The 23438-nt window shown below is 39.7% G+C and overlaps 1 long non-coding RNA gene across 1 annotated transcript in view; it reads right to left on the bottom strand.

Annotated features, from left to right (window-relative positions):
* LOC144692790 (uncharacterized) overlaps positions 1-22876 on the bottom strand; it is a 44594-nt gene extending 21718 nt beyond the window's left edge. The window contains exons 1-2 of the long non-coding RNA XR_013579393.1: positions 22681-22876; positions 7465-7554 (exon numbers count right to left, since the gene is read on the bottom strand). This is a non-coding gene — a long non-coding RNA (uncharacterized LOC144692790). The remainder of the gene's footprint in view (positions 1-7464; positions 7555-22680) is intronic.
* Positions 22877-23438: the final 562 nt, after the last annotated feature.

The raw sequence follows: 23438 nt of genomic DNA, 5'->3' as shown, positions 1-23438 counted from the left end.
AGCAATACCTTGGAAGTGGGAGATTCTGACAAAGAGACAGACTCCCCAGCCTGTTCCAACTTCAGGTTCAACTGTGATCCAAACTCCTGGAAATGCATCTACAAGAAACCTCACAGCTTACTAAGAATTCTTTGCTTTACCAAGACTTTCACTTCAACTGAAGCATCAACGACATCTAACAAACTTCAAACCTGCCAAGAAAGAGACTCAGATATTTACAAACTGTAACAGTATACTACCTTCATCTGTATCTAATTTTTATGTATGCGAGACTGTGTGTGAGATGAGTATTGAGCTGTTGTGTCAAATTTAGGGTAAGTGGATAATGATAAATAACCTTTATTTTTTAACTCTCAAAAGGCTTGCTGTTAGATTATTTAATTTGGCCACTCACTCTGAGGGTAAGAAAATACTCACCTCTTTAATGCAAACATACTGATCACAGGCAGTAAAAGGTAACACACAAATTCTGTCTGTGACACTATATAACACTGCCCTGAGAAGTATACATGTAAAGAATTTTACAAAGTAAATTCTATGTGGGTAATACACGAAGGGAACCATGGCTGAAATGGATTCCTTCAGAGGGATGCAAAGGTACAGTCATTTACACCTCTCTCACTGTCCCATTCACACACACTGCTACATTTGTAAAACAGGAATGTTCAAGCTGGCCACTACTGTTGTGTTTATTTTTATAATTTTATAATCATGGGGTGTGAGTGTCGCTGGCAAGGCCAGCATTATTGCACATCCCTTCATTATCCATAACAAACCTGTATGTATCTTGTTTAAAAGATAAATGAAGATTTTTTTAAAAAGCCCCTTCACATCAGTCACAGGCTTCAATAGATCCACCAGCACCTTTCACTTACTTCTTTTGAAAACATTACTTTTTTAAGATTTAATGAGAAAACAAACCTTAATGTGGTTACCATTTCACATGCAATCGCAGATACCACCAGACAGTAAATTCATTGACTTTTAAACAAAACCACATTGACATTTTCTTGAGAAAAATAATCATTTTTGTTTGTGTATTACCTGCAAATACCATCAGCTGTTTGGTGGAATTAACAACTTCTTGCTTTGCTCTTCTAGAATGTTGTCCCCTTTCAATCAGAATTATCTGGGGCCAATATTTTAGTGAATGAATGGAACTTCATTACTGGACCCTGTTAAATAACATCCACTGGCATCTTTATTTATCTCTATATCTTCGGTGAGTTAAAAAAAATCATAGGTTCAATTTGAATAATAATGATATATTTGTGCTAACAAAGGACATGGGTTCATGTGTCAGCAAATGAATTAATAAATGTGACATTAAGGTCATGTCTGTTCCCAATAAAGAATCTGACAAAATAGGAGTAATTTTTTCCCTAAAAATGTATTTTCTAAAGTTATTTTTCTGATACTGCACTCTGTGGGATTTTACTTTTCCCTTTTTTTCAAAATTAGCAAATTATCACTATTGGAATTTTTTGCAGAGAATTCATACTCCCCCCACCCCACCCCCACCTCCACCTCCACTTTTCCCACCCATTTCAAAGGTTTAGAATGAACGCATCCCTGTGATATTCGTGAGGTTATTTCTTCATCCTCGTGCCTAGATTTATCTCATCTGAAAAGGATCATAATTTATGCTCTTGTTCAATCTGAAACCACAAATTCATTTTAAGGAAACTTTATAAATTCAACATTTAAAATGAATTGTTTACTCGGTTAATTCCTTTCGATTTTTAAAAATAATATTTAAATTTTGGGCACTAATGGCAGCACTAGGGTCATGGGTGGACAAGATGCTGAGCCCACAGGGCAGGGAAACTTAATTAACAAGTAACGTTGAAATCAGATTGTTGAAGCACCTTAATTCAGTTCCATTCGTCATTTCAGACACAGTAACTGCTTCAAATAGCTGGAGAAAATTTTTGTCTGTTTTTAATTTTATGCAGGTATAAATCCTTGGTCTCCAAGTCTCTCCTTTATCCACAACATGGGTGTGAAATCATTAGTTTGGTATTCCAGTTGCAAATTGTCACTATCACAGCCAGTTATTAAAAAAAGGGCTTAAGTTATCCTTTGAATACTGTACTGAATACTACACTAGTCCCATTGTCTGCAGTGTGAAAGATCCATATCTCGTGAACACCACAGGGGTGAATGAGTTCAGAAATGCTCTTTCAGGAATGAAAGGAGAACGTGAATGCAGTGTCATCGAGTTCAATACAGTAACTGCTTATTCTCTCAACAGTGATTGGCCAGGCTTTTATTAAATAAAAGTCCCAAGTGACTTACATGACGTGACCAATTAAATGATGAATCCCATTGGTATTTCCTTTGGTACACATTCCCACATCAGCTGACTGTGAAGTTACTAACAATCACAGTGAATAAACTTGTTCCTCTAAGTTTTATTAAATGGCCCAGAGATCCTATGCTCTCTCTAGAGTCTCCCCAAGCCTGCTGAAAGCCAGCAGTCATTTATATGGGTATATTGCCTGCGAAGCTAAAAGAGATTTATCATATACATTTAAATAAGGGGGAAAAGGTTTGTCCTTGGGCCTCTTTGTTGCTAAAACTTTGGGAAAGTCAGCTTGTTTCTACTGTAATAAATGCGGAAATGGTTCAGCAAACTGTCCGTGTACTTAAGGTTTAAAAACTTAGCTCTGTATTGCTTTCAATCTTCCTGTGCTAGTGGGAAAGAATATCACTTTGCACAATCTCATCATGTCCCAAAGCACTTTTCAAGGAAGTACTTTGTCGGCTGCAGTGCAGTCACTGTTTTTACACAGGGAAACGTGGCAGCCATTTGCACACAGCAAGATCCCACAGACAGCATTGTGATCAATGCCCAGACAAAGTATCTTAAAGAATGTTGGTTGAGAGATAAATATTAGCCACGACACAGGAGAGAACCCCTCTGCTGTTTGTCGACGAGGATCATGGGATTTTTTTAATGCCCATCCAAGATGGCAGACGAGACCTTGTCATTCGGATGAGGCATTAAGCCAACAATTCTGACCGTGTGACACTGTCAGTACAGATGTAAGGCAGTCCCTTAGAGGTGGTCCCACACAGATGATGAGACATCCCCACATTGATGCTGTTTATTTGACATTGCGTGGCATAAATGATTGAGTTGTGTGGCACTGAGTGTGTGTACCACAAGGCTTACCTTTAGCCAGCATGCACCAAGTTAAAAGTTCAACCCAAAAATCATTTCTTGAAGGACAGTACTGCATCATCTTTGGATTAGTTTATTTCTTGCTCAAAAAGTTTGGTTTCCTGTAACTACAGTAATTGGAGTTTATATCTGACCTATTCGACATACTCTATCATTTTTGTGGTATAAGGACATTTACGTTTATCCGCCTCAGGCTCCTTTTTCTTACTTTAAGTATCAGCAGCTGTAAAGTTTGTTGGAGGAGGGATTAGAGGACGAGATCTAGGTTTTTCACAAGATTTTTCCATAAACTATAATTTACAGATGTGTCAGATGACATGCATTATAGAACCCTTTGCATGAGAGGAAAAGGTATCGCTCCCAGGAATGGCTCAGAAATGGATGTGCTAGCTGATTATTGATTGCAACAGCAAAAGGCATTACATGAAATATTTTATGGGTAAACACCAGTGACAATGAACCTCTTGGATTCATGCTCATGTCAGGTGCTAATTGGTTTTAAAACTAATTTTTACAACGATTGCCAGAAGTTAAACAAATCTGGTCACTCACTCAAACAGGACCAATAGAAAGTGAAAATAAAACAAAAAAATGAAGGAGTTGATCAAGTAGTTTGAGGACTGCCTGGCTGACTGATTATTATTGACAATAAATGCAACTGAATAGCAATACAAAATGGAGATTTGGAGCCAAGAAATGCAATCAAGCTGGGAATTATTCCAAGTTGTGTACAATAAGGTTACAGATATATCGGTGGAGGCTCACTGCATACTTGATTGCACAAAGCATTTAACTGTTCTACTGCCAAGGTACTTAAAGTATATAATCTATTGAACTGTTGCTCATGATGAATTATAGCTGATCACGGTAGTAAAGTGAACATCCTAAATTACACCAGAATAATCTTTGAACAAAAAAGACAGTAGAAATTTCATTCTGAATGCAACCATATAAGCCTGAACTCTGAAGTGCTTTTTTATTTTAAAGAATGAGAATCTGGAAAGGTCAGGTAACTTCCTCTCTTCATGTTACGTCTAGGTGCAGTCCCTATTTTGAGCGGTTATTGTCTTAACACAGCTTCAAGTTGATCAGATTCTTAAGTTTTGCAAATGGTGTAATTTTATTTGAGATTCATCAGTACATCTGCAGATGCCTACGCACATTGCAGGCTGGACCTTGCTGTTCAAAATTGCTGAAAGATTTGGTTTTGTTGAGCAACTTGGCAGTGAAGAAATTAGGCCATTCACCTCCGGTCCTTGGCCGCTGACTTGAGCTGTCAACCTTTCAACTTGTCAACCAGAAATGTGATGAGTGTTGGTGATACTTTGCTCCCTTCTGGTTGGGGACATTCCAAACGGGGGAAAAACTGACAGGTTTCCTAATTACCCATTATCACACTCACGCAAATATATACACCTCCTCCTACTGGCTGACTCATGTGAATAGAGTTGGCGTTGAGGCTGGGTTCCACTTACCTGTACTCCCAGCTGGAAGGTCACGTTAGAGAAGATTAGAAATGAATGAATTGACAAAAAATTATTATGCTAAGCAGAAAGCTAAAGTAGAACAAAACCACTGTTCCATAAAAGTTGACAGCACAAAAGGAGACCATTCAACCCATCATGTCTGGGCCACTTCTTTACTTCAAGCAATCCGACACTGGCCCCATTGCCCACTCTGCCTTCTGCATCTATCTGCTCCTGCCTCAACTACTCCCTGTGGCAAAGCATCCCATGTCCTAACAACAGTCTGCATAAGTACATTTCTCCTGACTTCTTGTCTCACTCTGAGTGGTCATCTTAAATTGACAGTTGTTCCTCACTAGCTACTCAAATAGAAGAACTATTGGCTTTCGTCTATTCATCCAGTGAAAAGAAACTTTATAGGTTTTAAATCTGCCCTTAGCCTCCTCCACTCCAGTAGAAATAACCCAATATCTCCAGTCTTTCTACTGTAAGTTCCCAAATTGACATCATCCTGAGGAACCTACACAGTTTTGTAATTTTCTTTCTTTAGCCGGGGGCCCAAAACTGCACACTAAAGTTTAAATGTTTCTGAACCAATGTTTCGTACAAACTCATCACGTTGCTTTACTCTTGCTTCTGTTTATAAAAGCCAAAATGCTACTGCCTGTTATATGACTTTGTAAGTACTCAGTCTTTGAAAGAATTATGTATTTGCACCCTCACATTTTTTGATGTGCCTCCAACTCTTCAGCATTTGTTTAAAAGCAATCTGTAATAACTAGAGTGAAGTACTTGCTTACAAACTGTATGTATTGTTGAAAACTGTAGATAAAATGTGTTATCTTAGTGCACCTGTTCACATTTTAATTTTCCCTAAGTACAGATGATGTACTCGTCTTAGGCTAGATTTTCATTTTAATCTACTCTGAATAAACCCAATCTCTTTTAATTTACATCTAGGAGTAAACGACTAAATGGTCATTATCTAAGGCTAAATGCCAAATCTAAATCAATGATGTTTCTAGCATTTAAAATGTCTAGCATTTAATGAAATGACTAAATCGAACCTTCTCCAGGGTGGGTCCAAGCAAAGCTTATTTTTATCCCAATTTAATCAAATGGACCAGATTTGGATTAGTTCTCACTTGATCTACTTGGGCCCAGATTTGCACTCATCCTTAATATTGAGGATCAGGAAGAACATTTGTCAATGAATTAACATTCTAGCGACCTCTTCTTTTATTTAAGCATCTGACAGAGATAATTGTCATATTTAAAGCTACACCTGTTAAACAGCTCAGCATGTGTTTGTATTATTCCCAGATATACAAGCAACAAATTTTATTTTTAGCTAATCACATTTAAGTACCCCCAGAGCAACTGTAAAGTCAATTTGAACAGCCACAAACAATTGATGAGTGCCCCTCGAGAAACCTCACTGAGATGAACCTGGAGCAATCTAAAATTATCTGCTTGCACACAACCAGAGTTGCCTTTCGGAAGCAACAATTGGGCCACATTTTGATGAATTAAGGGCACATTATCTTAGTTTGCATTCCGTGAACCACGGAGAAGATTGGGTTCAGGGAAGGTTGAAAAGCCACTTGTATGAAAAACCATGAATCGGTGAAGAGAGGCCTCTCCTGATTAAACAAAGGTAGCGAGGGCTCAGGTTGAGATAGGATGATTGATTTGAGCAGTGTGTTCCTGCCGAATCTGCTGTTATGAGGAAAGTTGTTTGAACATGCTTCGGAACCTGGACCAAAGGGGGCTTGGAATTGTAAAGTGGATGTCTACACATCCTCTTTCTTTCATGTTTTAAAACATCCTCTTTTGTTTGCTAAGGATTGGAAACTCCCAGCACGGAACAGTGGTCAAAGGCTGAGAATTACTGTTAAATCAGTAGGACAAAAAAACAAGCTTGGGGGGAAGGCAGCGAATGGAATCTCCTTGTGAATGAGGAGAGACAGGATGTAAAGCAGCTGGAGGGTGTGAAGCTTGTAAATAAAAAAGGACCCTGAACACATCTTGCATCTTAAAATCGGACACATGGGGTTCTGCTGGCTGTGGCCTAAGTAATTCTCCGCTCCCAGAGAGCAGGTTCAGATGCTTCAAGCGCAGAAAAAGCTATCATCCTCTATACCTAGAATCTTCAAGTTTCTCCCTCTTGCCTGACCACTTTAACGGGCTGATCTGTTTTAATGTAGGAATTTAACGTAGGAAGGATGGACATAAGAGCATATTTGAAAACACATTGAGAGGCACCTTTTTGAGTGAGCCGGCTGAATACGTAAAAGGCCAGTGTCCTCTCGTCTTTCTAATTTAAGTTTGGAGTCCAATCTAAAATGGCTATGAAATCAATCAGTTAATAACACTGCCTAAATTGTGCTTCAGAAGAGATCACGAGATCAAAAAGTTTAAACCAGACAGACGTTCTAATGAAAGGTTTGTTTTTACGCGATTGTAAATAGAGGGAAAAAAAAATCACATGGGGCAGATGTCTAGGCAGGTGGATTTCTCTCTCTCTCTCTCTCTCTCCGGAATGCCAGACACCTCCAATGCTTTTTTGGAGGCGCCCGTGACTCTCATCACCTGTTTTATGGCAGACAGTTTGAAGTTACAGTAAATAGCAATTACAGCAGATGCACAGTAAATAAGAGGGTAACAAAATTCTACCTTCCAGTTGCGTGAGGCTTTAGCTTTGGGTCAGAAAAATGGCTGAGCTGAATGAATTCTTACTTTTCCAGCACAACATACTAATCTGTGTCTGTGCCTCTAGGGTAAGTACGCTGGATAGTATGCCCCACTTACCTTGATGTGGAACTAACAATGATGCCCTCAGTCACATTGCTCTTATGCTTGACTTAACTGCTGACCCAAAATCAGAGAGACTTGAGTGGCCTGGAGGACAAACAAGTGGAATCGCGTGTCAGAACATATTTCTGTAATTTCATCATTTTGAAACTGAAGATGAAAATAGTATCCTATAAATATTGCAAACGGGCATTTGTACTCGGTAGGTTTTTGAAGTTAAGCGTAAAATCTCACGATTGCGCTGTTAATTGGTATAATGCACAACTGAAATGTATGATACTCCAAGCACTGAGAGTGGCAGTTAACTTTGTCAATGAAGAGTCAAGTCTTTCTAACAAAGAAAACCGATTCTTGCCCAAGTGTTCAACCTGAGCAAAATGGTTTTTGTGATCTTAATTTTAGTTCTCAGCAGCCATTGTTGTTCAAAAAAATAAGTGTCCTGCTTTCCTCCTTCCTATGGGATTTTGCTGGCAACAGCGCGCTCGTATTCATGGAAAAATTCAGTCTATTTGCTTTTGTCTCACTATTAGCTCTCAGGCATGTCTTGATGAGAGCTCAGTGTTGCTTGAGATGGTGGAGGAGGGGACAGGCAGTCATTTGTCAGGCTCTCTCAACCCTGAAATTTCTGTCAACTCAGCAGCATTTGAGGGGCGAGCGAGGGGGAATTGATGATGTCACCCCTGAATCATAATTTCCAGAAACTTTCTCAATCTGTTTAGATAGTAGGAGTAATAATGAGATTACTGATCCAGAAATGTTATCTTCTGTGTAATTTAATTAAGACAGCCAGCGCTGAAAACATCTGGAAACCTCTCAGAAAACTTGTAGGAGTCAATCAATCAGTCTTCTACAAGAAAGTAACAAGAATGAACTAATAAAAGTGGGAATAAATCCTGCGAACCAACTTGACTCTGACTGCAGCTTGCTGAAATGTAAATCCTCCAACCTGCTGGGCCTCACCTTGATCCTGTATCTCAATCTCTACTTAAAGTTTTTACCTCAAATTTCTTTGCCTCCATCCCTCCTTGTCTACTTCACATGCCAACATCTGCAAAGGCAAGACCCCTGGAGCTTTCTGCCACAGTAAAGCCACCTCCTTTAGGCTGTTTCAGTCTGGAGATGCAGTGAGCAGTCAATCAATTTGACAGACGAGGAAAGTGAAAGGTTATTTTAATATCCTGCCGCCAGAAATGGAGACCCTTAGGTTCACAGTGCAGTAAGTGGGAAAATGATTTACCCTAAATAATTAGTAACTGGGAGTGGCATCAGATGTTTGGAATAACCCAAGTTTCCACCATCAAATGAAACATTCATGTTTTCCACGATGTGCTCAATTGCTCCCTTCTGACGAATGCTATGGATGCAACCTCAACCTATGGTCTTCAGAGCAGTGTAGAGAATAGAAGTGTGCTGCTATTTTCAAATGCAACTTTAAACCTGAAAAGTGAGTGCCTGGTGCGAGTTTATTTGAATGTGTAGTTATAAATCAATGAATAGCAGGCTAATGATAAATGCCTTTAAAATCATTCCTGGTTATTCAGCTACTGTACCCTGACCTAGATAATATAACCCTCTACAGTTAACATGAGGTTCATCAGCCTCTTTCAGGACCTTCCAGGTTGCTGACGTAACTTTTATGATTCCGTGAATGAAATTTTCTAAAATACACCCGTCCCAAAAAGATTGCTCATGACACTCTTTGATTTGATGCTAGAAGTCACCATAAAATAAGCAAGAAGCGATCCAATCAGGAAATAAGGACTTCAAGAGGTCCAGATTATTGTTTTGGCAACAGAATGGTGGCAACTGGCAAATATCTTGTGCTGTCATCTCTCAGTGTTCTTTACAATGCCCAGTGATCTGCAGAAAACTATTTTTACAGATATAATGTGATCTGTTGTGCTCTGCAAAGGAAATTTGGTATCACCAGTTTGCAGAAACCACAAGGGATCAAATTCCAATGGGAGGGCCTTCTTTCACAGGCCAACTTCAGTTATAACTCAAAATTCTGGAAACTAGATTCCGTTTAGTGTGTTAAATGAATACTTTGTTGATACAATAACATTTGTAAATGTATGTCGATAATACATAGACGGAATTCCTTGAATTCAATGGTTTTTCAATGAAACTCCCTCGTTGCTTTGCCAAAATGTCTTTGTTCTGGTGGTTGTCTTTCTCATAATCCTCATTACATTTTTCCCAGGCACCATGATTCTACTGTACAGCTACTTATTATGATGGAAACATGCCTGTGGTTAGCAGAGGTTTTGTTGGTTGCGTTATTATCTTATGTTATTCTATTAAAGGTCACATTTGATGACCGGATAACAGTTTTTCTTAACTGCTCAAACCAAACAAAAAAATGCCCTGCCCAGCCTCCAGCCATACCTATCAAATCAGTGGAGTAGTTTATCGATTGTGGGGGAGGGGGAGAAAAGAAAGAAAATATTGAGTGTTCAAAGCCATGTGAACATTAGAAATCTGATCATGTGTAACCAGAGAGTGGCTGTCATTGCAGTTCCTCTGAGTGCTTGGGGTCATTTGTATTGTGTTATCTACAGGCTATGCTTATGGCCCGATGGTGTAACTGGGCAATTAGATAGAGCATCATTAGCTGTACATTGCCTGTTTCACTCTATGATGCACTGACTCCAATCAGATGGCACCAGTTCAATTATATTCTGTTCCCCACTGATTATTGCACAGGATTATGTGAAATTACAGCAGAAATCAGCCATTCAATTCAACTGGTCTATACTGCACACAAACCACCTTATTTCATCTATCACTATCCGCATATCCTCCTATTCTTTTTTTCCCCTCATGTACTTTTCTGGCTTCCCCTTAGTTGAGTTAGCATAGTGCATTAATATTGAAAGTGATATGCCATTTTAAGCCAACTGTATGTCAGGCAGAATTAAATCCTTGTAAATCTACATGGTACTCATGAGCAGAACTAGTGCCACGTCATTATAGTGATAGATAAATCTTGACAGTCCGTGGGCTGCCTAGCATTCTCAGTAATTGTAACAATATTTTAACCAGTTTAAGCCACATTATTAGGCTAGTTTATTTAAGCGGGGTCAAGTCATTCTTTACCATGTCAAATCTTTTTAAGTCTTTAATAAAAGTGAAATCTTTACTTAACTGCCTAAAATTGTACATAGTACTTTTAACTATGGATTCTACATTATGCAGTTTAATATCATGTGGAAGAATTGGTTTATCCATTCACTTCCATAAAACGTACTGGGAAAAGTTTCACACCCTGGCCTGAGTTTGCCTGAGTCACCACAAGAAGATGAATAGTTATTGTATTGGGCCTGGAACTACACTACACTTATTTTTCTTCAGTTTCTGCCCAAAGGCAGGTCCCAACAACAGCACTGTGACCTCCGCCATGGGTAGAGCAAGGAGGCAGCTCCCAAATCCATGCCAGCCGGAACAGGGGTCAGACCCCGTGCTGTTGGCACCAATCTGATCCCCACTGGCCTGTCCAGCCAACTGGCACACCCACCCTCATGTGATAACATGCACTTCTATATGCATATTGTAGTCCAGACCTATGGCTAGTGATCTATATGCATATTGTAGTCCAGACCTATGGCTAGTGATGGTAGAGGCTTCAATTTTCTTCCCATCACGTGGTTAACCAGGAATCTCTCCCGCTCTTGCCACCTGATATTGGTGTATGTTGGAAGGATTTGCAGATTATGCAGAACCTGTTTGGCCGCATTATGAACACATGTTCCTTGCCCATCAAGCCCTGGAATGGGACTTGAACCTAGCTCAGAGGCAGGGACACTACCCATTGTGTCACAAGACCTGCCCATTACTACACCACTAATTATTGTGTTATTTTTATAGATAAAATTAAAATAGCTTTTTATGAAACTGACAATTATATGATAATGCTAATGTGCACATGATTACACTGTCACATGTCACAGTAGCAAAAATGAAGGATGGAAACATGCAAGAGGATTTGTCTTCCTTATGGATGTGATTTGCACCAACCATCATCAATAGCAGACATATACAGCCACCATCAAGAATAACCAGCAAATATTACCATTGGCAACCTTCAACAAATTTGACTTTCATTTACATGGCAGTTTTGAACTATCTTGGGATGTTTTTCAATGTTAGGCTTAGGGAAAATGTCAGTGATATTGGCATAGCTCACCTTATGTGCCAATTCAAAGAGTTAAGTGCTCAGTAACACTTTAATTAACACCACGAATAACATCAATATGGAGTAGAGAATGACGTGGCTTAAATAACATCGTAATAACACACACTGCTGCTTGGAACCTACGATGGCACAGTTCTGGATTGTGCTGAATTCCAGAATCTGAGAGGGACATTGGGTGGGGGACTCAGAAGGATGAAAAAATTGCTTCTGTTTTATGTGCAGAATTTTATGCATCTATATTCACAGCTATTTGGTGAAATGTAAAAAAAAAACACAAATTGAAACCTAACGTGTAAATGCAGTAGTAAGATTTCTTCAAGCTTCCCCCATTTTAATATAAGAGAGCCTGCTTTTCAGGGTCATATTTGTATTTGTCCCAGGCTGGAATGTCTTGGCCTATTCAGCACTGTTCTTATCAGTAAGGAACAATTGACATTTAGGTATTGTCTTGCCTAGCTAACTACAGGTTCAATGGTTAAGGAAAAAGCCTGAAGTTCAAGTTCATCAATCTTCAAGTTTAATCAATTTTCTAGACAGTATGCTCCAAGTCCATACCTTCTATTTAGCCACATCCAAAGATATTCCTTTCCACAGATTTTGTACTTGTTTACCAGGCGGGTTTACACTATGGCTGGAATTTTATGGCCCTGTTGCAGTGGGGATGGGGCAATAAAATATGGCGAGCCATTTTAAACTCTATTGACTTCGGCGGGAGCGTAAAATCCTGCAGTTGTAAAATTCCACCCTAAATAATACCTTTGAAATGTCGTTAGACATACCAGCTATCATAGAGGGAAAATTGGACGTACTCCTTAGACATTCAAATCCATTCAAATAAGGCATGATTAACCGCTGTGATCATGGGGAGTCAGCGCTCCAATTAGTCAGTCAGACCAAACTAAAAACATTGCAATAAACTTTTTTTTTTTAAATATACAAGGTAGGCACTAATCAGTGAGGTCATCTTTGGATCTGCAAATAGAAAATGAGACCCACCCTAAATAAGGTTACAGAGCTGCACGATACTTTGCCCTATTATGTGCTCCTTTGTCAGGATTCGCCATGTAATCTTTACTGAAGGCAGAAGTAACTCGCACAAATCCAAATTCGCATCGATAGCACAGGAAAACCTTGAATGATTTAAAACTAAAACTTTTAAAACTAAATTCAAAACTAAAAAAATTCCAGAAGTGACCAAGGGTGTGTGATAATGATCAAAGTTAAAGGTTGGTTCTCTTGTGCTCCAATATATCTCGACAAGATTTTAGTTCTTGCATCCACAAAATTTTAGTTCTTGCATCCACAGACTGCTCATTTGTGACCTCATTCTTACTCCATTGTTGTCCTGTCATGAAAATGAGCGTTTTGTCATGAGTTAGATGCATAGATTAATCCTCAAAATGCTCCTGATAGTTCCTTTTGATTATGTTCCTTCCAAGGTAGATGGAGGTTTGAGTGAAGCATAAACAGCAGCATCAGCAGATGGGCCAGATGGCCTAGTTATGCGCTGTCAAATATATGTCTATGTAATGCTCCAAACTTTCTACCATCTTTTCACCTAGCTTTATATATTTGTTTCATTCAGTTTCAATTCTCTTCTCAAGTCAGATAAGTTTATTCCCACTTGATCTTTAAATGAGAACCTTGAACATGATTCATTAAACTAGTGTTATATAATACTAGTTAATTCATTCCACCAGCCCCCTGATCCATCACCCCATCTCACACCTATGATTTTTTGCAGATCACATGATGAGTCCATGCTCGGAAGGAAGAATGTTGTGTCCCGCTGGTTTACCTAATCTTACTTAAGCTTCCATTCTAAATACATTATTGATTTATCCTGAGCTTTTAATACTAGCTAAGGTGGTCACTGGACCTATCACAAGTAATCAAGGACCAAACAATGGACTAAGTATGACAATAGTGAAAGAATAGTGTGGGGTGGTACTCTATGAAATATATTTCAAGGGTTAACGCGTTGTACTCAGCAGGAACTTTCCTCTTCATTTCTAGACTAAATTTAGCCAAAATTAGTTGTGATCCATGTCTAATTGATGATATGCAGCAAAAAAATCATTTTAGCAAGGTAAAAGTCATTGAGGTTTGGTCCATCCTGGGATTAATTAGATAGATTTACTTTATTAGGGTGTGGACATGCAGTACACGGAGTGCTATGTGTACATATTGGCTGAACACAAAGTTTAAAATAAAGGGTTGCACTATAGCCCAAAAAAGTTTCTCACATTTTCAGTTAGCCAAAGGTCAAGCATTGGAACAATTTTTATTCAAATCCATGGCGTTCTGCTTCATGAGAACACTGGCTGAGAAAGAAAGAAGTTATTATACTATGACCCAACATATATTTTTATTAACCTCTCGAGAACTACAGGGGGAATTAAAAAAAATAATAAAACAATGCTTAGTTTCATTGTAGAATGCCATGCTTAAAGTTTTCCTATTTGGTTTCGTACATTCTTCTGGTTCAACTTTGCAATATTTTGCATTGAAAGTGTAGAGTCAAGTTTTGCAGATGTTGTAAGATAGAAGGAAATATGTGGCTGTCCTGAAACCTGTGAAGGACGTTCTGTACTTTTAAGAGTTATGGGTCTACAAGTGCTTTCAAATAACTGCAAACAGTATGTGGAGGGGGGAAAGCAAAGTGCTGAAAAATCAGAATTCCTCACTGTTACTATTCTCACTGAACTGTGTAAAATTTATCCTTTCAGTTGCAAGCTGTTATACAGAGAAAGCATGGGTTGTTTCATGCATTATTGACAGCCTTATTTTATTTTTCATCTCAGCAACTGCTCCAAATCAATGAAAGGTAGCTTTGTGTGGTTATAGCTGGTTTTAGTTTAAGCTCCTAGGCTGAAGAATCCTTTTTTTAAAAAAAAGAAACTAACGTAGTCAAAGTCATTAACCTGCTGTGTAGTCAGTCGTGTTCTCTCAACACCTTACGTTACATGGTACCTTTAATATGACCAAAAACCCGAGTAAAAGACCAGTCGGTTGCCTCTGGCTCAAGTAATAATTTGCATAATTGAAAACAACAGTCTGTAAAATTGTGAGACACTTGAAAGAATGGAATGCAATTCCGATCCAATAAGTGTTGTACAAAGAAAATGTCACAATTCCAAAGATGAATCTAACAAATTTGCTGGATTAATTTATCTTAACTCTTGGTAATGGCCTTGCACCTGGCATTGTAGTTAAGTCAAAGCGACCCTGCCTTTTCCCGCACAATAAATGGAACAAGCCTTGATGGACAGAAATCAATACTAATGCAGTGGTATGACTATCAGGTGTTTCTCCCCCCTCACACAGTGCTGGTAAATCCCCCATAATCCGTTTCTTTATTTTTAAAACAAATTGATAGTTGGAAGATTGGTGATGTTGGCAACTATTGCACAGTGTAAAGGAAAGCAAGAGAGTAGGGCTTGTAATTGACAGCATTAAGGAACCATACTGACCAAGTTCATTAACATTTAATGAGAAATACTAGGAAGAGCAGAAGGAGGATGTGCCTTTATCTCTTAACTGGTTTGTAAAGGACTGATTCTGTGATGGTTCCTTTAACCAATCGACCTGCGCTCCTCCATTGCAGTGGGAGATGGCAGTGCATTTCTCTAATACCCTGGGTTTATGGCAGTCGGTGAGAGTGAGAAAACAGTTGGCTGAAACATTGCAGACATTTCATTTTAGACAAAACAATTGGGTATATTAAACACAATCTACAAAGGAAAATTTGAAAGCACTTTATATTTGAAAAATAACTATTGAACTGGAGTCCAGTGATGAGAAGGCTTTTTATAAGACGATAACTGTTTTGTCATGAAAGTTTAGGATGTTTGGCAGATTGCAGGAAGGTCTCAGAGGACTCAGAGCCAAAGGTATGACCCAGCTCATTGCCCAGTTGACATTCAATACTTTATTTCTACAGTGACGTCTTGGCTAAAAGAGATGGGAATCCAATATATCAGTGAAGCAATTTTCTTTCGACTGCTCCCATAGCATTAATTCCTTAGCAGATTGTGCTCAATATCAAAATCTGCACATTTAGATTAATTTTAAGATGCCTTCCTATAGACCAAACTTAGCGAGGGTTTTAGTTGCCTTTTTGGAATGAAGACTGATGAAAGTCAGGGTGTGGTAATTCTATACTGTTGCTTAAATTTCTGCCGCAATATTCAGTGTGTGAATGGATTGGCTTGTTATCAGAGAACTGAGATTCACACTGGTTCAGTGGATTCCAGTGCTTCACGTTGAACAAAATGACACTGCACGTTTTTAAAAAGGAATCCTGTACTATGTAGTGGATGGGACAATTAAAACTAACACTACACAGTTTTAAATTGATTTCTTAATCATAAAAGGTGCTTAGATGGTACAGTTTTATTTAATTTTCCTACTTCCAGCCAGCCATTTCCTGTTGTTTTTGATAAAATTGGTGCAGAAAGAGGCCAGTTTGACTGTCATGTTTAATGATGTTTTACCCTCTGCAATTCTTTTTAAACAAATATGGATGTCAAATAAAGGGTAGAGTACGAGGTTCAACATGAATAAGCCTATCCCTGGGACTTTTTTTTTCTCTTAACTGGTTGCTTCTTTCTGCATCAAGATCTCCTGTAATTTATAAGATTATGTGACAAATCACTACAGTTATTCTACCTTCTTTTTGCCAGAGGATGTAATGAAATGCCATGGTATTTCAGGCGGTTTTCTTCACTCAGTTGAACAGTATTTAAGAGAGTGAGAAAGTGAGAAAAGATGAGAGTTCAGTGTTAAACAGAGTGAGATGAAAACCTTCCTTGCAGATCCTGGGCGTGGAGCTGCACATTGAGGTGAGCTGGTTAAAGTAACGGAAAGGACATGTCCTTAGTTCCGCCTTCTCATACATTTTCTGACTCTGCTCTTTCACATCGGAGAGCACCTCAGCTTTAATTGAAGGCCAATTGCCCTGGAAATTAAATTGAAGTCCATTCAAACTTCCAGCGTTCATGTCCTTTTTTTTTAAGGGTGTGAATTTCAAGAAACATATCACCCTTTGAGAAAAAGTGTGAACAGCTGGGTCAAAATCCTGGAACTCCCTTCCTAACAGCACTGTCTTCCAACAATACATGGACTGCAGTGGTTCAAGAAGGTGGCTTACCACCACCATCTCGAGGGCAATTAGGATGGGCAATAAATGCTGGTCTAGCCAATGACACCCGAATCCCATGAATGAACACTAAGAGAAAAGCTAAAGGACTTGTCATTATTGCCCCACCAATGGCTCAGTGGAGGTATACATTGCCCGTTGAAACACTGAGTGAAACAGGCCAGGAAAGTTGTTGGCATATTCCTTGATCTCAGTGGAGTAGTTGTGCTATAAACAATTGGCCTTTTAGTGGGGAGGAAAAGCAACATTGGCACCCCCTGCTCACAATTACTAGCCTGAAGCAAGCCTGGAAGTGTGAGCTTGGTGTACAAATGGGACAGGTTGACAGCAAAGCTCCCTTGATCAAATAGCGCACCAAAGCTCAATCGCCATGCTAGCTTGTGAGGGATGATCACTTGGGAAATAGGCTTGGCGTTTTTTTTCTGAATGTATTAAGCATGATTTGACATGTTTAGAAGACAAAGGCAGCGAAAATTAAAAACAGATTGAATTCATATCTTACACATCAATACAAAGTTATTGATGTCTGACTAACTTGTTCTCCAATTAGCCTGGGTGCACTCGTCAGCTCTTTAGAAAACCCACAATTCCACTGTCTTCCTTTTCCTGCTTTGAAACAAAATACTTCTGAGTCTGCCTGTGCTTGCACAGTCAGTTCTGGAACTTAAAAGCCAAAAAAAAAAACGGATTGCTTCTGGCCAAAAAAAAGGCTTCAGGGTGCTTTAAAAAAAAAAGTTGATTCTTAATGTACAACCTCATAAAATATAAATTATGATCCACAAATAGGAAACTGAATACCCTGGTGGAAAGGCTATGTGACCAGGAGTGGAACTAATGTACAGCAAATGAAATGGATCGAGCTACACAGGATGCCCCTCGGTCACAACCAAGTTATTCATTACCTTGCATTTCCACGACATAAAACAGCAAAAGGGAAAACTTCAAATTGAAGGAAAACATCAGATTCTGCTACAGGGCGCGCTCTTGTATTTTTCAAACGAATTCTCAAAAATTAGCTTGTGTTTTTAAATTGTCAGGAATAAGTGTATTTGTGATTTACTTTGGGAATTCTTATACTTTTTAAAAACCTTAACCCATTGAACTGAGTTGTTAATAATCGTGTATTCTTAAAATGGGACAATTGGATAAAACATGTGCTGTTCAATGGTAGGTTATTCAGTAACTCTCACTGTCTGACAAACGGAAAACTGACTGTGCTCCTGGTGCAGCATAATCTGTCCACATATGCTGACCAGAAGAGAGATTCTGATTTAGTTAAGCATTTTAATTTGAAACTGCCCATTTTTGTGTGTTTTCTGAATCAGCAATAGTGCAATAATACCCAGCTTTGTTGAAAAGGGATGGGATTAATACACTAGCTTGAAGAATTCTCTAACATTAGGTTTAGGTGGAATGACAGAGGTTTGCTGAAAAGCTTTCTAGACAGGTTCGCATGTCTGCTGCAATCCAACCAGACAGTCAGACTCACAGCATGTCTGAACTTTTGATTTTAAATGCATCTCTTCACAGAATTCAATTGCTAGCTGCTCAATTATTGATTGTCACGAGGGTTGGCTTCGTCTTCCAGACAGAGGGTGGCAAAATGGATTACAAGGAACACATTTCTTAGGAAGAAATGAGTCAGAAGATTTGCTGATAATCAAATCTGTGGAAAAATGTATTGACTAGAAACGTGCACATAAGTGGCCTGAATCAAATTACAATTGTGAATGGTTGGAAATGGATGGATGGATAGGGGTGGGTGTTGGATGAAAATAGGAAGAAATTCAACAAATGACCAAATAGTACCGAGTTAACCAATCAACTTTTTATGTTGAACATATTCCATGCAATGTAATCTGATTCAATTTTCCTTTTCAAATTCCGCAGGTCTATTTTTGTACAATTGGCCCATTACAGAGAGTTGAGATTGAAGAAGTTTATTTAATTGGAAACTGCTCCATAATGTAATGTAGTGTGGAAATTCATACATTACTGTACTCTTAACGTTAGTTCTTACAAATGCAGACCTTAAGATAGTGCATCGTCTAGAAATTTATGGCCAGATATTAGCCAGTTTGGAGCTGTAAAAAAATGATGAAAATGCTATTCCTCCACATTTTCCACAGTAAGGATTTTTTCCCGACACTGCAACATGCAATGGACATCTTCCATTTGAATCTTTCCAATGTTAGCTAATGTGTGATGATGACTCCCTCTTCCAACGCCATGTTTGATTTAACTGATTGATTAATTTGATTTGCCATGGTAACAGCCTTCTTGCTATTCTTAGCTAAGTGTCACCTCCCCTACCCATGGTGGTGGGGTGGGGGGGCGGGGGGAGGGGAGGTGGGGTGTGGTGACTGGGTGCCTTTAACCCTTTGAGAACCGTGACTTGTGTTTCAAAGGAGAGAATTATTTTGCAAAACTATTTCATGTATTTTAAAATGTTTGAGTTTTTGTGAAACAAAATGAAGTAATGAGGTCAGCAAATGCATCGTTCCTATAGGCTGAAAGGAAATATAAGCCGGTTAAAATTCCATTTGTGGTACAGCTAAACTCCTGGGGTTTTGAAAAAGGTTTAAGCTAATTGTAAAATGATATTTGATACATCGATTGATAGCAGGTCAATGCGACACTTTGCAGTGCAGATTTAACTATGGCGGCATCATGCATTCCGTCTGGCTTAACGTTGTTTGCGTAGGGGTTTATACAGCTGTAAACCTCTAACATGGCCCGTGTACCAACATTCAGTGGCTGAAACTCGTGCCTTGCATCATCACAATCCTGCTCAGTTTGTGCAAAGGCAGCAAGTAAGTGGCTGCACCTGGAGCAGGGAGGAGCATATAAGGGCAAAGGCTGACCCTGGCTAGGGCACTGACTACACAGACTTTGCACTGTATGAAAGGTCCAGACAACCCCTGCAGATTCATCATGCGACACTCGCCTTTCTTCTTTTCCAGACGTGGTAATCCAAAGAATATACTTAAGATCACCAGCAGCGTAATTATCCACCAGCTTCTCATTTCCCCCCCCACAACCCCCACTCCCCCTCCCCCCCTCCCCCACCCTTGCGTTCAGCATTGGAAGAATTCCGAGCATTAATAGGCAGTGCGTTTTTTTTTTAAAAAAAGATTAGATTTCACAGGAACCCCTTGTTATGACTACCTCCTAATTCCATCAAACTGATCTAAATCCGCATTATTAGGAGCTGGAGTCTGGAGAGATTGCAGATGCTCTTTGGTGCTTTGATAGCAGAACTAATACAGTGAGAAAAGCACAGCTCCTCTTCAGGCATGGTGATGATTTGTTTCAGCTGTCACATACTTTTATCATTTAAAGCTGACTCTTGTTGCAAGAGTTATTTAGGGGATATATATGAGCACATCTTTTGTTTAATTTCCATCTTGTGAGAAGTAAACGTGCCATGTTTCCAATGTCTTCAGACACACCTGGCTGCTCGAAGGTTATGTAAATGACAGCTCCTTTGGGTGACAGTTCCCTTGTTACGTTCCATAATAGATGAAGCGTCTTTGCCCCACCCCCCCCCCCTCCGCACCACCCCACCCCCACCCCCACCCCCCCATCACTTTAAACCAAACACAGACTATTGCCAGCAAATTTGTCTGTCTGACTTGCATTCAAATCCAGGTAGAGGAGGAAGGTGTAATAAAGGAACGGTCCGGGTAATAGACACTTGTATTGTAAGGTTTACAAAAGGCCATAAGTCGTGGCAGCGCCCTGTCCTTTGAAGACCAAATTGTCTGTGTGCACTTAAGCACAGCTGTAGCACGATTCAGTTGATCACCATAGAAGAAGTTAAATTCATTCCTTGGTGCGAGTCATTTGCTTTCAAAGACCCAATCAGACTAGCCAGCGAAGTAGGTATTTTGTCTGGAGATGGTGGAATGGAATGCTTGCTGAGCTAGCAAGGTAGCAGCAATTCTAAAGGCCCATTATTGATAGTGTCAACCCAGACGCCTTTTAAAAAATGCAAATAGTCGAGATATATCATCCTATGTATGGTGGGGAACAGTTTGCTTGGTTTTGCTTGGAAAGCACTAGGATCGCACGCTTCTCTCAATATTACTATTTGTATTTGGCGCTTATTAAGTATTTCTCCACGCGCATACATATATCCGCCCTTTCAGCCCCTGCCCCCATCCAAAAAAAAAAATCAAAGGGGTGACAAAGTTTTGAAGTGGAAAGCTACATGTCCAGAGCAAATAGCTCATTACGTCGGAGGATTTTATTTTATTGCTGCAATACTGAAACAAGTGAATGGGAATGTCTGGAACAGATCAGTTAATTCAATCAGTTTGCTGCCCAGCCAGCAGCCTCAGCGCTTTCATATAAATGAGTTGTCAGAAATGAAACAGCCCTGAAATAAAGCACGTCAGGATTGCAAAAATATTTAAATTTTTGTACAGTTTTTCCACAGTGACTATTGCAAATGAGACAAAGGCTGGCTTGATCCTGTTAGCCTTACAATGGTCCCACTGATTGCCACACGAGCCCTTCCTCTGCATATGGTCAATTAGTATTGAAAATACTCAGCTGATTCCTTTTGCTGGAAATTTTAAGCAGGGCCTTATGAGCAGGAAGAATGATGTTATTGAAAGGAAGAGTCTCATCTAAATAATAAAAGGGCACATGGCCATCTGGTCTGGTCAAACTCTGTACAAAGTTTATGGGGGTAGTTATAACGGGAGGGCTTGCCGGGGCTGTTGTGAATGTGGACGTCTCAAAAATTACATTAATTTGTGTCTAAAGAAAAATCTCAACAAAGGAAGCGCTCGCTCTCGTCTGCTGTTGCAGTTAGCTATCTGCAGCATATGGAAGCCCACAGTTGCCGATCTCTCGGTGCAGTAGAACAGACTCGTCATGCATTGCGTGCAGGCTCCTTGATTGTAGAAAAAGGCTGGCTGCAGGCCAGACAGGCGAGAGCTCTGTTGATCATTATGTCTAGCCTTCAGGTGTCTTAGCTCACAGTGGGTGGTGGTGGTGAAGGGGAGTGGGGGGGGTGGGGGGGAGAGGAGGAGGAGGAGGAGCTGTGGATGACATGATGGCAGACAAAGGAAAGGGAGAAAAAAAAGAGCTTGGCTCAGAGAGAATAAAGTGAACATATTCCCATGTTAAATGAATTTATGTATTTGATTTCAGCTGAGCGGTCTCCCAAGAATGGGAGGCGGATTTAAGCTTGTCTGTGTAAAGAAGTCCAGATTGCTTCAGGATTTATTAAGCACTGCTCAGTGCTGTATACAAAAATATGTAGAAAAGATTAATTAATGTAAACAACACAAAAAAAAAAATCCCTCCTGCTTGCCCTTTGTTTGAATTTCAAAGCTCTTCAGCTGTGCCTCCGAAAGCTCTGGTCTTTTCAGCAACTCATTGTACAAGCTAAACTCCGAGTTGGCCGGACAGGGCCGTACCCCCTCGTCATAGGGTCAGTCGAGTTTGTTCTACTTAGTGCTTGCAGTGGAACTGATTGGACACGGTGAATGTGTTATCACAAGCAGCATACTTCATCTCATCCTGCCCCCTGAATAATGCAAAGGGCTGCCTCTGCTTAAAGGAGTCTGTGCTGCAGTCAGCAGACAGACAGTCCCCTCAGGCTGCCGAGTTTCTCTCCCGCACCCACACCACCAAACCCCCACACCACTGCCCCCATCCACCCAACGCCCCCTCCCGAAAAAGTGATCTAAGGTTACTCTGTGGTATGTGAGCTGTTTTCGTCAAACTTCAAATGTTCTTCCCATTTATTTGTCACTTAACAGAAATCACACAAACGCCAAATCTCTTGGAGCAGTGCAGTGAAGCGATCTCAGAAGGCAAGTGTATTAAAAGAAATACTTACAGTTCAGATGCCAGAATAGACTCTTATGAATTTTCTTCAAGCTGTACAGTGCCTTGTTTAGTTTTACTACAAGCTGAGAAGGGAAGGGAGCAGGAAGTTCCATTAATTATACAAAGAAACATGCTTCAGTTTAAAGTCACTTTAGTCAGGCACTTGTGTGCAGACATCCCAGTGCTCTAGTATTGCTTCTATCTGCTGCACTGAATTGAACTATATAATACCCATGTGAAAGACAGGGGGAAATGTAGTCACGTGGAACACATAGGTGCACATCATTGGCTCAGCTGATAATCTTTAAGCGAGACATTTTTTTCTTCCATTGGCCACATTGGAAGATTGAAGGCATGCAGATCCTCCCAGTCCAAGCCTCTTTTTTTTTTCGCAGAAGAATGACTGTGTGGGAGTTAGACTGACAGGGGAATTAGCTGGGAAAGGATCTGAAGCCATCATTAGGCAGAGGTCAGAGGAGGAGGAATGAGCAGCTTAACTGGTTTAACAGTGGCTATCTTTTCATATCATTGTTGTTGATTTGTAAATGGCTAACCTGTGCTGAGGACAGAACGAGGGGAATTGATCAGCTCAATCCTAAACTCTCATAACTTTCAAATGGCAGGAAACTCAGCTGCAATCTAGATTAATTCTAATGAGATCCTATAACAAATAATCATTGCATTATATAATATTACTCTGCGAGCCAGGATTCTTAAGTTTAAATTGTTTTAAGGTAAATGTTTAATTGGTTGAATTTGATTGCAATT

This window comes from Cetorhinus maximus, chromosome 17 (assembly GCF_964194155.1).
Source record: "Cetorhinus maximus chromosome 17, sCetMax3.hap1.1, whole genome shotgun sequence".
Taxonomy (NCBI): domain Eukaryota; kingdom Metazoa; phylum Chordata; class Chondrichthyes; order Lamniformes; family Cetorhinidae; genus Cetorhinus; species Cetorhinus maximus.
The sequence above is the reverse complement of the archived record's forward strand: the minus strand, read 5'-3'. Positions and strand labels throughout refer to the sequence as shown.